Below are 14,015 nucleotides of genomic sequence, written 5' to 3'. Positions count from 1 at the left end.
CTGTGGGGAACTGTATCGAACGCCTTGCGGAAGTCAAGAAACACGGCATCTACCTGTAAACCCGTGTCTATGGCTCTCTGAGTCTCGTGGACGAATAGCGCGAGCTGGGTTTCACACGACCGTCTTTTTCGAAACCCATGCTGATTCCTACAGAGTAGATTTCTAGTCTCCAGAAAAGTCATTATACTCGAACATAATACGTGTTCCAAGACTCTACAACTGATCGACGTTAGAGATATAGGTCTATAGTTCAGCCCATCTGTTCGACGTCCCTTCTTGAAAACGGGGATGAGCTGTTCCCTTTTCCAATCCTTTGGAACGCTACGCTCTTCTAGAGACCTACGGTACACCGCTGCAAGAAGGGGGGCAAGTTCCTTCGCGTACTCTGTGTAAAATCGAACTTGTATCCCATCAGGTCCAGCAGCCTTTCCTCTTTTGAGCGATTTTAATTGTTTCTCTATCCCTCTGTCGGCTATTTCGATATCTACCATCTTGTCATCTGTGCGATAATCTAGAGAAGGAACTACAGTGCAGTCTTCCTCTGTGAAACAGCTTTGGAAAAAGACATTTAGTATTTCGGCCTTTAGTCTGTCATCCGCTGTTTCAGTACCATTTTGGTGACAGAGTGTCTGGACATTTTGTTTTGAGCCACCTACCGCTTTGACATAAGACCAAAATTTCATAGGATTTTCTGCCAAGTCAGTACATAGAACTTTACTTTCGAATTCATTGAACGACTCTCGCATAGCCCTCCTCGCACTACATTTCGCTTCGCGTAATTTTTGTTTGTCTGCAAGGTTTTGGCTATGTTTATGTTTGCTGTGAAGTTCCCTTTGCTTCCGCAGCAGTTTCCTAATCCGGTTGTTGTACCACGGTGGCTCTTTTCCATCTCTTACGATCTTGCTTGGCGCATACTCATCTAACGCATATTGTACGATGGTTTTGAACTTTGTCCACTGATCCTCAACACTATATGTACTTGAGACAAAACTTTTGTGTTAAGCCGTCAGATACTCTGCAATCTGCCTTTTGTCACTTTTGCTAAACAGAAAAATCTTCCTACCTTTTTTTAATATTTCTATTAACGGCTGAAATCATCGATGCAGTAACTGCTTTATGATCGCTGATTCCCTGTTCTGCGTTAACTGTTTCAAATAGTTCGGGTCTGTTTGTCACCAGAAGGTCTAATATGTTATCGCCACGAGTCGGTTCTCTGTTTAACTGCTCAAGGTAGTTTTCAGATAAAGCACTTAAAAAAATTTCACAGGATTCTTTGTCCGTGCCACCCGTTATGAACGTTTGAGTCTCCCAGTCTATATCTGGCAAATTAAAATCTCCACCTAGAACTATAACATGGTGGGGAAACCTACTCGAAATATTATCCAAATAATCCTGCAGGTGCTCTGCCACAACAGCTGCTAAGCCAGGGGGTCTATAGAGACATCCAATTACCATGTCTGGGCCTGCTTTAACCGTGACCTTCACCCAAATTATTTCACATTTCGGATCTCCGTCAACTTCCTTCGATACTATTGCACTTCTTATCGCTATAAACACGCTTCCCCCTTCACTGTCCAGCCTGTCTCTGCGGTATACATTCCAATCTGAGTTTAGGATTTCATTACTGTTTACGTCTGGTTTCAGCCAACTTTCTGTCCCTAGTAGTATATGGGCGTTGTGACCGTTTATTAATGATAGCAGTTCTGGGACCTTTCTATAGACGCTCCTGCAGTTTAGTATTAGCACATTAATATTGTTATTCCCTGTTGCATTTTGCCTACTCCTACCTTTCTGCGTCTCAGGAGGCGTCTTGTCGGGCCTAGGGAGGGAATTCTCTAACCTAAAAAACCCACATGGGCACTCCACACGTACTCCGCTACCCTTGTAGCCGCTTCCGGCGTGTAGTGCACGCCCGACCTATTCAGGGGGACGTAATATGTAAACTGTCAATGACAATGAATGTGTTTCTGAAGTAGAGAAACTTGTTAACATCGGTTATGGATTTAAGTGGTAGGATTTTTTTTTTCTGGAGGTATTTGGCTGTAGTACAGCCTTGTATGAAAGTGAAACGTGGATGATAAACAGTTCAGATAAGAATAGGAGAGAAGCTTTTCAAATGAGACGGTACAGAAGAATGCTGAGAAAAGGGTGGGTCTATTATGTCACTAATGAGGTGGTACTGAGCAGAATTGGATAGAAAAGGAATTTATGGCACAACTTGACTAAAATAAGGAATCGGTTGATACAACATTTTCTGAGACACCAAGGGGATTAAGCGTGGGGGACATAAAAATTGTAGATGAATAGAACAGTGTAGCGTGCAGAGCTGCATCAAACCAGCCCTCAGACTGCAGCCCACAAGAAAAGTGAATTACAGTACCGAGCAGCGGTGGCTTTTATTTTGGCGTGTACGCCGCTCCACTGGCGCCATGACCTACTCGTACAACCGGTATCGAACTTGGTCCTATGCCAGTGCTAGCGTCTTCGGTCGAGGAGTGTGTTGTTGGGTTTGGCCGGCCGTGGACAGTTATCTGGAGGCCACGTCGCTTCCGAGTGGGTTTTCGCGGCACTCCCGCTGCGCGGGCGTGGAGATCCAGAAGCCACGAGTTGTTAAGCTGGTCGCAGCCGAAGATTTCTGGCTGGACTGACAGCGGCGAGTTGCGGGAAGGGCAGCTGACGCCACGGCCAACGTGGTCAGCAAGCGCCTGGCCAGCTCTCGAGGCTTAAACATTGCGGCACCCTCAGATCTCCTGCTCGGTTTCGAGGCAATAACACCCCTGCTAGGAATCCTGAAAGTCATGGCTCCTTCACACCTGAGTGGAGTTAGGTACTGATCTTTCACTAGTAATAGTTACCGTAATCTCACGCCCGAGTTAACGCTGAATTAGACTCGTCATGTTCATTACGCCTCCGAGTGACTGTGTGGATGGTCACCTGTCAGTGTGACTTATTTTAATCTGTTTGTCCTAGATCATATTCATTGCAACTGTATGAATACTCCCTGCTGCAAACTGAGTTGATGCAATTGGGACTGCAATATAGTCTGTGTCGAAGGCAATGCGCTGTTTAGAGGAGGTTTGCCAGGTATTTGGATTTACAGATGGTTGTAGTTCACGTCGCCAATTTTCATGTAATATGAAGGAGCATCAAGCTTATCTACATCTACACCTACACACATACTCCGCAATCCACCATCCGGTGCGTAGCGGAGGGTACCTCGTACCACAACTAGCATCTTCTCTCCCTGTTCCACTCCCAAACAGAACGAGGGAAAAAATGACTGCCTATATGCCTCTGTACGAGCCCTAATCTCTCTTATCTTTGTGGTCTTTCCGCGAAATATGAGTTGGCGGCAGTAAAATTGTAATGCAGTCAGCCTCAAGTGCTGGTTCTCTAAATTTACTCAGTAGCGATTCACGAAAAGAACGCCTCCTTTCCTCCAGAAACTACCACCCGAGTTTCTGAAGCATTTCCGTAAGACTCGCGTGTTGATCAAACCTACCAGTAACAAATCTAGCAGCCCGCCTCTGAATTGCTTCTATGTCCTCCCTCAATCCGACCTGGTAGGGATCCCAAACGCTCGAGCAGTACTGAAGAATAGGTCGTATTAGCGTTTTATAAGCGGCCTCCTTTACGGATGAACCACATCTTCCCAGAATTCTACCAATGAACCGATGACGACTATCCGCCTTCCCCACAACTGCCATTACATGCTTGTCCCACTTCATAGCGCTCTGCAATGTTACGCCCAAATACTTAATCGACGTGACTGTGTCAAGCGCTACACTGCTAATAGAGTATTCAAACATTACAGGATTCTTTTTCCTATTCATCTGCATTAATTTACATTTATCTATATTTAGAGTTCGCTGCCATTCTTTACACCAATCACAAATCCTGTCCAGGTCACCTTGTATTCTCCTACAGTCACTAAACGACGACACATTCCCGTACACTACAGCATCTTCAGCAAACAGCCGCACATTGCTATCCACACTATCCAAAAGATCATTTATGTAGATAGAAACCAACAGCGGACCTACCACACTTCCCTGGGGCACTCCTGAAGATACCCTCACCTCCGATGAACACTCACCATCGAGGACAACGTACTGGGTTCTATTACTTAAGAAGTCTTCGAGCCACTCACATATTTGGGAACCAAACCCATATGCTCGTACCTCAGTTAGGAGTCTGCAGTGGGCACCGAGTCAAACGCTCTCCGGAAGTCTAGGAATATGGCATCCGTCTGATACCGTTCATCCATGGTTCGCAAGATATTATGTGAAAAAAGGGCGAGTTGCGTTTCGCAGGAGCGATGCTTTCTAAAGCTGTGCTTAAGCATGGACAGCAAATTCTCTGTCTCAAGGAAATTCATTATATTCGGACAGAGAATATGTTCGAGAATCCTGCAACAAACCGATGTTAAGGATATTGGTCTGTAATTTTGAGGATCCGTCCTTCTACCCTTCTTATATACAGGCGTCACCAGCGCTTTTTTCCAGTCGCTCGGGACTTTACGTTGGGCAAGAGATTCGCGATAAATGTAAGCTAAGTAAGGAGCCAATGCAGTGGAGTACTCTCTGTAAAGCCGAATTGGAATCTCATCTGGATCTGGCGATTTATTTATTTTCATCCCATTCAGTTGCTTCACAACCCCAGGGATGTCTATCACTATGTCATCCATACGGGAATCTGTACGAGACTCAAACGGGGGTATGTTTGTACGATCCTCCTGCGTGAAAGATTTCTCAAATGCTAAATTTAAAATGTCAGCTTTCGTTTTGCTGTCTTCCGTTGCCAGGCCAGACTGATGAGTGAGTGACTGGATGGAAGCCTTCGATCCGCTTACCGATTTTACGTGACTTGTATGTGTAGCCACCTCGGCAGTAGGTTAATATTTCCCGCATCTTAGATGTAGTCGTCTGTAGCCTTATTTGCGTAGATTACTGTTTCCTTGCTGATGCATGTTGGCGGGGTAGTTCTGGCAGCAGACAACGCGTCTCTGTTTCCTGGGCTCAGAACAGAGACGTGTTCCCTTCTTCCTGCGGCAACGTCCGTTGCCGCATGGCTCCTTGGTTTTCCCGCAGCCAGGAGCCTCTATCAGCTGTCTCATGTTTGCTCAGGTTAGGGTGAATTTGATCGTTTCGTACGTGCCAAGGCGTAGTGTCACCCAATTAAATCTGGAACCCTTGACCTATTCAAAAATTTAGAGTTGAGCAAGCACACAAGTCTCAAGGTGTGAACTGCAAGTCAGAAGTTCCATGTGACTATATTTTCCCTTTAGCAAATTGTTTAAGACTTGGTGGCCATATCTGCTAGTTATGGAGCGTGTTAAGTTTTAAATGCTTCTACTCATGAGTTTATGAACTGTTGAGTTTCTTCATCGGCGGTCATTAGCTAACTCCATTCATTATCAAGCTTGAGTGGTGGCTGCCAGTTTGCTGTGATAACTGTCTGTTGTAACTTGTGACCTTCCTCTTATTTTGAGGAATTCTATATTTAACTGTCATTATTAATATTTCCTCTGGTGTGTACCAGTCTTAAGTCACATTTAAATCGTATGCCTTCACTGCTTTTTTGGGATTGTGTACTTATTTAAAGGTTTAAACTTTTTGCCTTCCTAGCTTTGCTTGTATTTTGAGGGATTGTGTATTTTATTGCTTAAGGGAATTTATTAAGGTTTGTATATTGTTAAGGGCTTTCCAACAACCACAGACAGTTGAGTCACTTGTTATGCTTTCCGCATTTTTATTGGGCGTTGTCTATTTGTTTAACGTTTTATCCATGCTAGGAAACTGTTAGTACTTTTAGTGGTAGTTATTTGTAATTCATTTTCCTGGTGGAGCCCCGTCCTTTGAACTAGCTTACACTCACACCTAGTTGGTGAGACTTCTTACATGCATTCTGCGACTTATGTATGTTCCTGGTTTTAAGCTCTCCTCTTAATGGTATAAATTGTTAAAGTTTTTTTAATAATGAATTGATCCTGTTCTTGTTGTTTAAATTACTGTGAGCGTTGTTATTCATTTTTTGACAAGGTCTTTAATTTGTAAACGTAATAATTGTTGTTGAGCAATAAAGTGTTTTCGATGGAAAGACAAATGACGAAATGTGTGGGTCAACATTCCACGTGTTTTTCCTTAAAATTATCCCAACCCATGTTGTGAGGTATCAAGGTGACTTGATAACTGGAGCTCTAAAATCCGTAGGACAAATGAGTTTCCACTTAGTTTCTACATATAAGGGATATGTTAAACTGATCTAGCAAGTCCCTTTCATGTTATATGACAATTTCAACGAAACAGGATAAAGCATGTAGTCAGTGCGTTATCCGTATGCTAAATGAAACTCCGGAAGTGGAATTCAGTCGGCATAGCTACCGTGGTTGTTATCTTGAACACCAATTGAAAGCGTGGCTTTTCACCAACATTTAGAACAGTTACGCTAGGGCCTCAAAGATATTTAAATGAATAATTCGCAAGGAAAGGCCACTGCGGACAGCTCAAGCGGTTTTGTTCTCCTGTGCAGGTAAAACAAACTAGTCGAAAGACAGGAAGAAGATTTGAACAAAGGAAGCGTTCCCACATCGTAATGGCGTACAGTTTCTGTTGGAAGACACTATATGTGAGTGTGATTCTTTTCGAAGATACCATTATTGTAACGTGAGCTCGAAAGCAATCTTAATAAAATAATAAAACGAAATGAAAATATTATACATTATTTTCTTACTTTGAATGTTATTTAATATTGGTTACAAAAATCTTTATACAATGCTGTGCTTCAGTTGAAATCGTTCCCAATCAATTTAGCTCTGACTATGAAACACTGATTTAGTGTCGATAATTGCGAAACAACTGGAGAAAACAACAAAAGAACTAGATAAATGTCATGCGACTATCACTTACGTTATTCGAGCTACAAAGAGTTACAGTCCCAGCCTCGTCTAATTTTATCCTAGTGCTTGTGTGATACACTTTTCGGTTGTCGCGTTTGGCACGGGAAACAGAAAGGACGATCAAAACGAAGCTAGTACTTCTAGAATAAAGTTATTTCGGTCACGATGAGATCATATAACAGTGACGCACTTCCCTTAAGTGAGAGTCTCTTATAGCACAAAGAAGAGGAATATCACGTAACTCTTTACATTAGTGGTTAATTATACAGCGGATATTGCACCTAAAGCATCAAAGACAACTGTGCTTTGCTCTCAGAAAACCAGCGCACATTAATGAAGAGCGTAATTTAATTTTCTTAAGAGGGTTTACATTGAGTAATGTAGGGTTTAGGAAATAGAGTATACGTTTGTTTTAAATGTGTTGGTGGGGGGGGGGGGGGGAGGAGAGGAGTGAGTGGAAGAGAAAATTCAGATATTTTTTTTTTAAATGTGAAATGAGAGATTCCGCAAAGGAGCGCTAAACAATATATGTATCAGTGATCACCGATGTTCATCAATGAGCACTAAGATGGCTAAAGAACTGCGTCGTTACTGCTTACAAAGTATTTTTCTTCTGTTGGGAGGCTTCTTTAGATCTGCAGCCTGTGGCTTTAATTCACTGCATCTGTTATAGTCCGTGCTTACTGCACAGCGCGAACAAAAGATGCCGCACTTGGAGGTCGACATACGATTCCTCATTCAGATTCAAGACAAAAGATTACCTAGCAAAATCAGATCGGATGCATTTTGAAAAGATGTATCAAAACGAAGAGCTGGTGACACTGTCACACCGTGAAGTGCATCAGATTTTACGTAGCAATGTGTTTCACGGTGCAGTACTGTACCGGGCATCGTAGCTCACTAAGTAGGTTACGGGAACATGAGACCCTCATCCACTATGAAGCTATGATTCGTGTCCTCATGAAGTTCGTTTTCTTGTTTTTCAGACGTCTGTTCCCTTGTTGTCGTCGTTTATAAGCAGGACATCATTTTGACATCTGTCAATACCTATCACACGACAATTGGATCCATAAAGTACAAGAACGTGTCTACTATCTTCGTAGCGCAAAACCTTAACTGTTCGTGTCAAGTTCGTGTTGTGTGGTTTTTGGATGAACTATACAGACGACATACGATGAATATGTCGATATGCTTTTGGTGCTGGGTGCGTCCGATAACCAAGTCGCCGCCGCTGCTCGTGGGTCTGTCGCACCCTACCCTCAAAAGCGCCATCCCGATAGGAACGTTTTTCACCGCCTGGAGCAACGCCTTCGGGAAACTGGTAATCTTCGTCGACAAGTATTGGACAGAGGTCGTCCGAAGACTAGACGTACTCCAAAAACAAAGGATGCGATTATAGAGACTGTTCACAAATCACCTAAGTTCAGTACCCGAGATGTTACACTTGTGGACATTGCACACTACACCGGTTGAGGGTGAGGAGATTTATCGATCGCGAACAGCTGATTCTCAGTCCCGCGAGTGCGCCAGTTTTGCTTATTGACGGACCCATCCAAATGAAAGTGTGTTTCGTCGGTAAACCAAACTGTACAGCGCATACTAACTCCCATCTTGCTCCGCGGCTAACCGTGCAGTTTGAACGTCGTAACGCAAACCTTTAAGAAATTATGACCATCGTATTTCACGTAGTTCAATAATTGTCACCCTGTATTCTCAGATCTAACGTTTATGAGACTGAGGATTTTGTGTCCTCGAATCGGTACGGTTGTAAGTAGGCTGTTTATGTTTTCTCTATGTAAGTAGGCTGTTTATGTTTTCTTATTGGCAACGTTACGTAGCGCTCAATATGAAAATCACTGGCTGTGCTGTGTGCAGTCTGTGGCTAGTTTGCATTGTTGTCTGCCATTGTAGTGTTGGGCAGCTGGATGTGAACAGCGCGTAGCGTTGCGCAGTTGGAGGTGAGCCGCCAGCAGTGGTGGATGTGGGGAGAGAGATGGCGGAGATTTGTAATTTGTCATGAACTGCTATATTTATACATGATGATATCACGGTAAATACATTGTTTGTTCCCTATTAATATCTTTCATTTGCTAACTATCCCTATCAGCAGTTAGTGCCTTCAGTAGTTTGAATCTTTCATTTAGCTGGCAGTAGTGGCGCTCCTGTATTGCAGTAGCTTGAGCAGCGAAGATTTTTGTGAGTTAAGTGATTTGTGAAAGGTATAGTTTAATGTTAGTCAGGGCCATTCTTTTGTAGGGATTTTTGAAAGTCAGATTGCGTTGCGCTAAAAAAAAATATTGTGTATCAGTTTAAGGGCAGTCGTGTATAATTGTTCAAAGGGGACGTTTCACGGTTTTAAAAAGCAGCGATCCTGCTAAACTCAGCTTAACCTTTTCACATACGATATGGAAGAAGGGAAATAGGCAGATTCCATATTTCCAGATTTCCGCAAAGAATTTGACACGGTGCCCTGTTGCAGGCTGTTAATGAAGGTACGAGCCTTATGTGACTGCCTCGAAGACCTCTTAAATAATAGATTCCAGTATGATGTCCTCGACGGCGAGTGTTCATTAGAGGCAAGGGTGCCCCAGGGAAGTGTGATAGGACCCCTATTGTTATATATATGACTTGGCGGACGGGGTGGGCAGCAGTCTGCGTTTGTTTGCTGATGATGCCGTAGTGTTCGGTATGCTGTCGAAGTTGAGTGGGTGTAGGAAGATACACGTGGACTTAGACAAAATTTCGAGTTGGTGTGAGCAATGGCAGCTAGCCCTGTATGGGCAAAAATATAAGTCAATGCGGATGAGTAGGAAGATCAAACGTGTAACTCTCGGATACGGTATTGCAATGTCTTGCACAGTCAAGTCGTGTAAGTATCAGGACCTAACGTTGCAAAGCGATATGGGATGGAAAGAGCATGTGAGAACTGCGGTAGGGAGAATCTTAGGAAAGAGTGATTTAGCGGTAAAGGAGACCGCATATAGGATGTCGATGCGACCTGTTCTTGAGTACTGCTCGAGTGTTTTGGATCAGTACCAAGTAGGGTTGAGGAAAGACGTATACGAAATTCAGAGGTGGGATGCTATATTTGTTACCGGTAGGTCCGAACAACACGTGAGTGTTACGGAGGTTCTTCAGGAACTCAAATGGGAATCCGTGGAGGGAAGGCGACGTTCTCTTCGGGTAATTGTATTGAAAAAAATTTAGAGGACCGGCACTTGAAGCCGAACGATTCTACCGCCACCAACATACACTCCTGGAAATTGAAATAAGAACACCGTGAATTCATTGTCCCAGGAAGGGGAAACTTTATTGACGCATTCCTGGGGTCAGATACATCACATGATCACACTGACAGAACCACAGGCACATAGACACATGCAACAGAGCATGCACAATGTCGGCACTAGTACAGTGTATATCCACCTTTCGCAGCAATGCAGGCTGCTATTCTCCCATGGAGACGATCGTAGAGATGCTGGATGTAGTCCTGTGGAACGGCTTGCCATGCCATTTCCACCTGGCGCCTCAGTTGGACCAGCGTTCGTGCTGGACGTGCAGACCGCGTGAGACGACGCTTCACCCAGTCCCAAACATGCTCAATGGGGGACAGATCCGGAGATCTTGCTGGCCAGGGTAGTTGACTTACGCCTTCTAGAGCACGTTGGGTGGCACGGGATACATGCGGACGTGCATTGTCCTGTTGGAACAGCAAGTTCCCTTGCCGGTCTAGGAATGGTAGAACGATGGGTTCGATGACGGTTTGGATGTACCGTGCACTATTCAGTGTCCCCTCGACGATCACCAGTGGTGTACGGCCAGTGTAGGAGATCGCTCCCCACACCATGATGCCGGGTGTTGGCCCTGTGTGCCTCGGTCGTATGCAGTCCTGATTGTGGCGCTCACCTGCACGGCGCCAAACACGCATACGACCATCATTGGCACCAAGGCAGAAGCGACTCTCATCGCTGAAGACGACACGTCTCCATTCATCCCTCCATTCACGCCTGTCGCGACACCACTGGAGGCGGGCTGCACGATGTTGGGGCGTGAGCGGAAGACGGCCTAACGGTGCGCGGGACCGTAGCCCAGCTTCATGGAGACGGTTGCGAATGGTCCTCGCCGATACCCCAGGAGCAACAGTGTCCCTAATTTGCTGGGAAGTGGCGGTGCGGTCCCCTACGGCACTGCGTAGGATCCTACGGTCTTGGCGTGCATCCGTGCGTCGCTGCGGTCCGGTCCCAGGTCGACGGGCACGTGCACCTTCCGCCGACCACTGGCGACAACATCGATGTACTGTGGAGACCTCACGCCCCACGTGTTGAGCAATTCGGCGGTACGTCCACCCGGCCTCCCGCATGCCCACTATACGCCCTCGCTCAAAGTCCGTCAACTGCACATAAGGTTCACGTCCATGCTGTCGCGGCATGCTACCAGTGTTAAAGACTGCGATGGAGCTCCGTATGCCACGGCAAACTGGCTGACACTGACGGCGGCGGTGCACAAATGCTGCGCAGCTAGCGCCATTCGACGGCCAACACCGCGGTTCCTGGTGTGTCCGCTGTGCCGTGCGTGTGATCATTGCTTGTACAGCCCTCTCGCAGTGTCCGGAGCAAGTATGGTGGGTCTGACACACCGGTGTCAATGTGTTCTTTTTTCCATTTCCTGAAGTGTACATTGCGTGTAAGGACAGCGAAGATAAGATACGAAAATAATGGCTCAAACGGAGGCATATGGAGAGTTGTTTTTCTCTCGCTCTTTTGGAGAGTTGAACAGGAAAGAAAATGACTAGTAGTGTTTCGTTCAAATGGCTCTGAGCACTATGAGACTTAACTTCTGAGGTCATCAGTCCCCTAGAACTTAGAACTACGTAAACCTAACTAACCTAAGGACATCAGACACATCCATGCCCGAGGCAGGATTCGAACCTGCGACCGTAGCGGTCGCGCGGTTCCAGACTGTAGCGCCTAGAACCGCTCGGCCACTCCGGCGGGTGACTAGTAGTGGTACAAGGTACACTCCACCATGCTCCGTTCGGTGGCTTGCCTAATATCTATGTAGATGTAGATGGCGGTCAGAGCTGCAACTGCGCAGAATCGCATCGCGGTGGATACCGCGAGAACGGGGGTAAGTTCAACAGTGAATGCGTTATGGAGTACGTTCCGAGATCCTAGTGGCCTACTAAGAATAGTCACCATCGATGAATTCTGGGACAGAGCATGTGGATCAGAACTCAAACGTCTCTCTGTCATAACAAATATGATAAGTACCATGTTTGCGTGTTCTTTAATGTCAGCAGATGTTGCTCCCAACTCGTTCTTTCATCTGCATGTGTCGCGTTTTCGAACCTAGCTGGTATTTACAGGAAAAACATGGCTGCACTGAGTTTCTCCCCAACCATTGTGAGTTTTTTTAATTAATATAGCGGACTATCCGTAAGTTTTAGGTATCTGTTATGGCACTTTTTATTTAAAATAATAATGTTTACATCAGTTCACGTATCAGAATTTGTCTTTTTCGTTTACAGAGAATATTGTAATCGAATATAAAATGTTAAACCATAAAAAACTCTCAGGTTGGAACCAAACGATGCAGTTGATGGCCAGAGGAAGCAGCAGCTGTTCTGTTCTACGTCGGCAACTCGTGGTCTTTCAAGAAACGGTTTCATTTTCTTTTCAACACAGAGTGATGAATACCTAGATTTAGTAAATTTTTTTCCCAAGCGGATTTTATTACTCGAAGGAACGACAGCATATTTATTTCATAGTTTCAATATTTTTTTGACAATATGCAGGCACACAAACAACGGAACGGAAGCGTGGCCGATAAGGAAATAGTGAAAAAAATACACAAAAACTAGGTACAATCGCAAAGGACCCGGGTTTGATTCGCGGCCGGCTCGAGGATTTCCTTCACTCGGAGATTGGGGTATTCTCATTACCATTTCATATCATCTTCTTCGTCGTACAAGTCGCCGAAGTAGCGTCCAATCGAAATACTTGCAAAAGCTGGCCTAGCAAGAAATGTGGTCTCCCGCCCAATGTAACCATACGATAACTTCATTTTCTATATTTCAGTGTTAGCTTTTTCTCTTCCAGTATGACAGGGAATGAAATGAACCTCACAGGTCTCCCATATCCGGATATTGAGGATCAAAGATTGTAGATTATATTCTCCATTAGAAAGGTAAGGTAGAGGGAATGAAAGGCTATTTACAATTAACACTGAAAGCAGATGACATAAGAGTAGATGGGCAGGAAGGGGGAAGTGGTTCAGATTGCAGTGAGACATAGTTGTAGCTTTTGTCCAATGTTATTCAGTCGGCACCATTGAGCAAGTGGTAAAAGAAACCTAAGAAAAATTTGGAGCAGAAACTAAAGCGCGGGGGAAGAAAAATTAAAAAAATTGTGATTTTAAGGATATTACTATGATTCTGCCAGAAACGGCAAAGGACTTGGAATAGCAGCTCAATGGAATGGACAGGGTCTTGGAAGGAGGATATTAGATGAACATAAAAAAACAAGAATAATAGAATGCAATCGAATTAAATCAGTTGATGCTGAGAGAATTAGACTAGATTATGAGACACTTATGGCAGTAGATGATTTTGCTTTTTGGCAGCAAAAAGCTGATGATGGGAAACACTGAGGACGGCTGTAGTAGAGAGGATGAAAAGAAACGCGTTAAGGAAATCTGTTAAGCAGATTCAGAAAGATGTAGGTTGCAGTAGTTCTTGGGAGATGAAGAGGCTTGCACGGGATAGAATAGGAGAACTGCATCAAAACCAGTCTTCAGACTGATGATCAACAATAACAAGACTATATCCAATATTTGGCTGGGCACTGACGTTGTAAATAATGTCTGTATGGTGAGTTTATAGATTACAGCAGCAGTTTCACAGCGATGTAGTTATTTTCTTGCTGGTTGTGCAAATACTGTCTGTGTCAATTAGCGTAAGAAGTGAGAGATTTTTTTTTCTTAGGAAAGTAGTGGCACGAAATTAGACAATAAGGGTTCCACCAATATCCATACTCCTAACTTTAAAGTTAACTAATCGTAATGTGAGATGGTTTTTTATTGTCGAATTGACGAGTAGAAGCAGAAATAGCTCATTGTT

This window comes from Schistocerca serialis, chromosome 8 (genome assembly GCF_023864345.2).
Source record: "Schistocerca serialis cubense isolate TAMUIC-IGC-003099 chromosome 8, iqSchSeri2.2, whole genome shotgun sequence".
In the NCBI taxonomy this organism is placed as follows: domain Eukaryota; kingdom Metazoa; phylum Arthropoda; class Insecta; order Orthoptera; family Acrididae; genus Schistocerca; species Schistocerca serialis.
Note: the sequence above shows the minus strand (reverse complement) of the source record.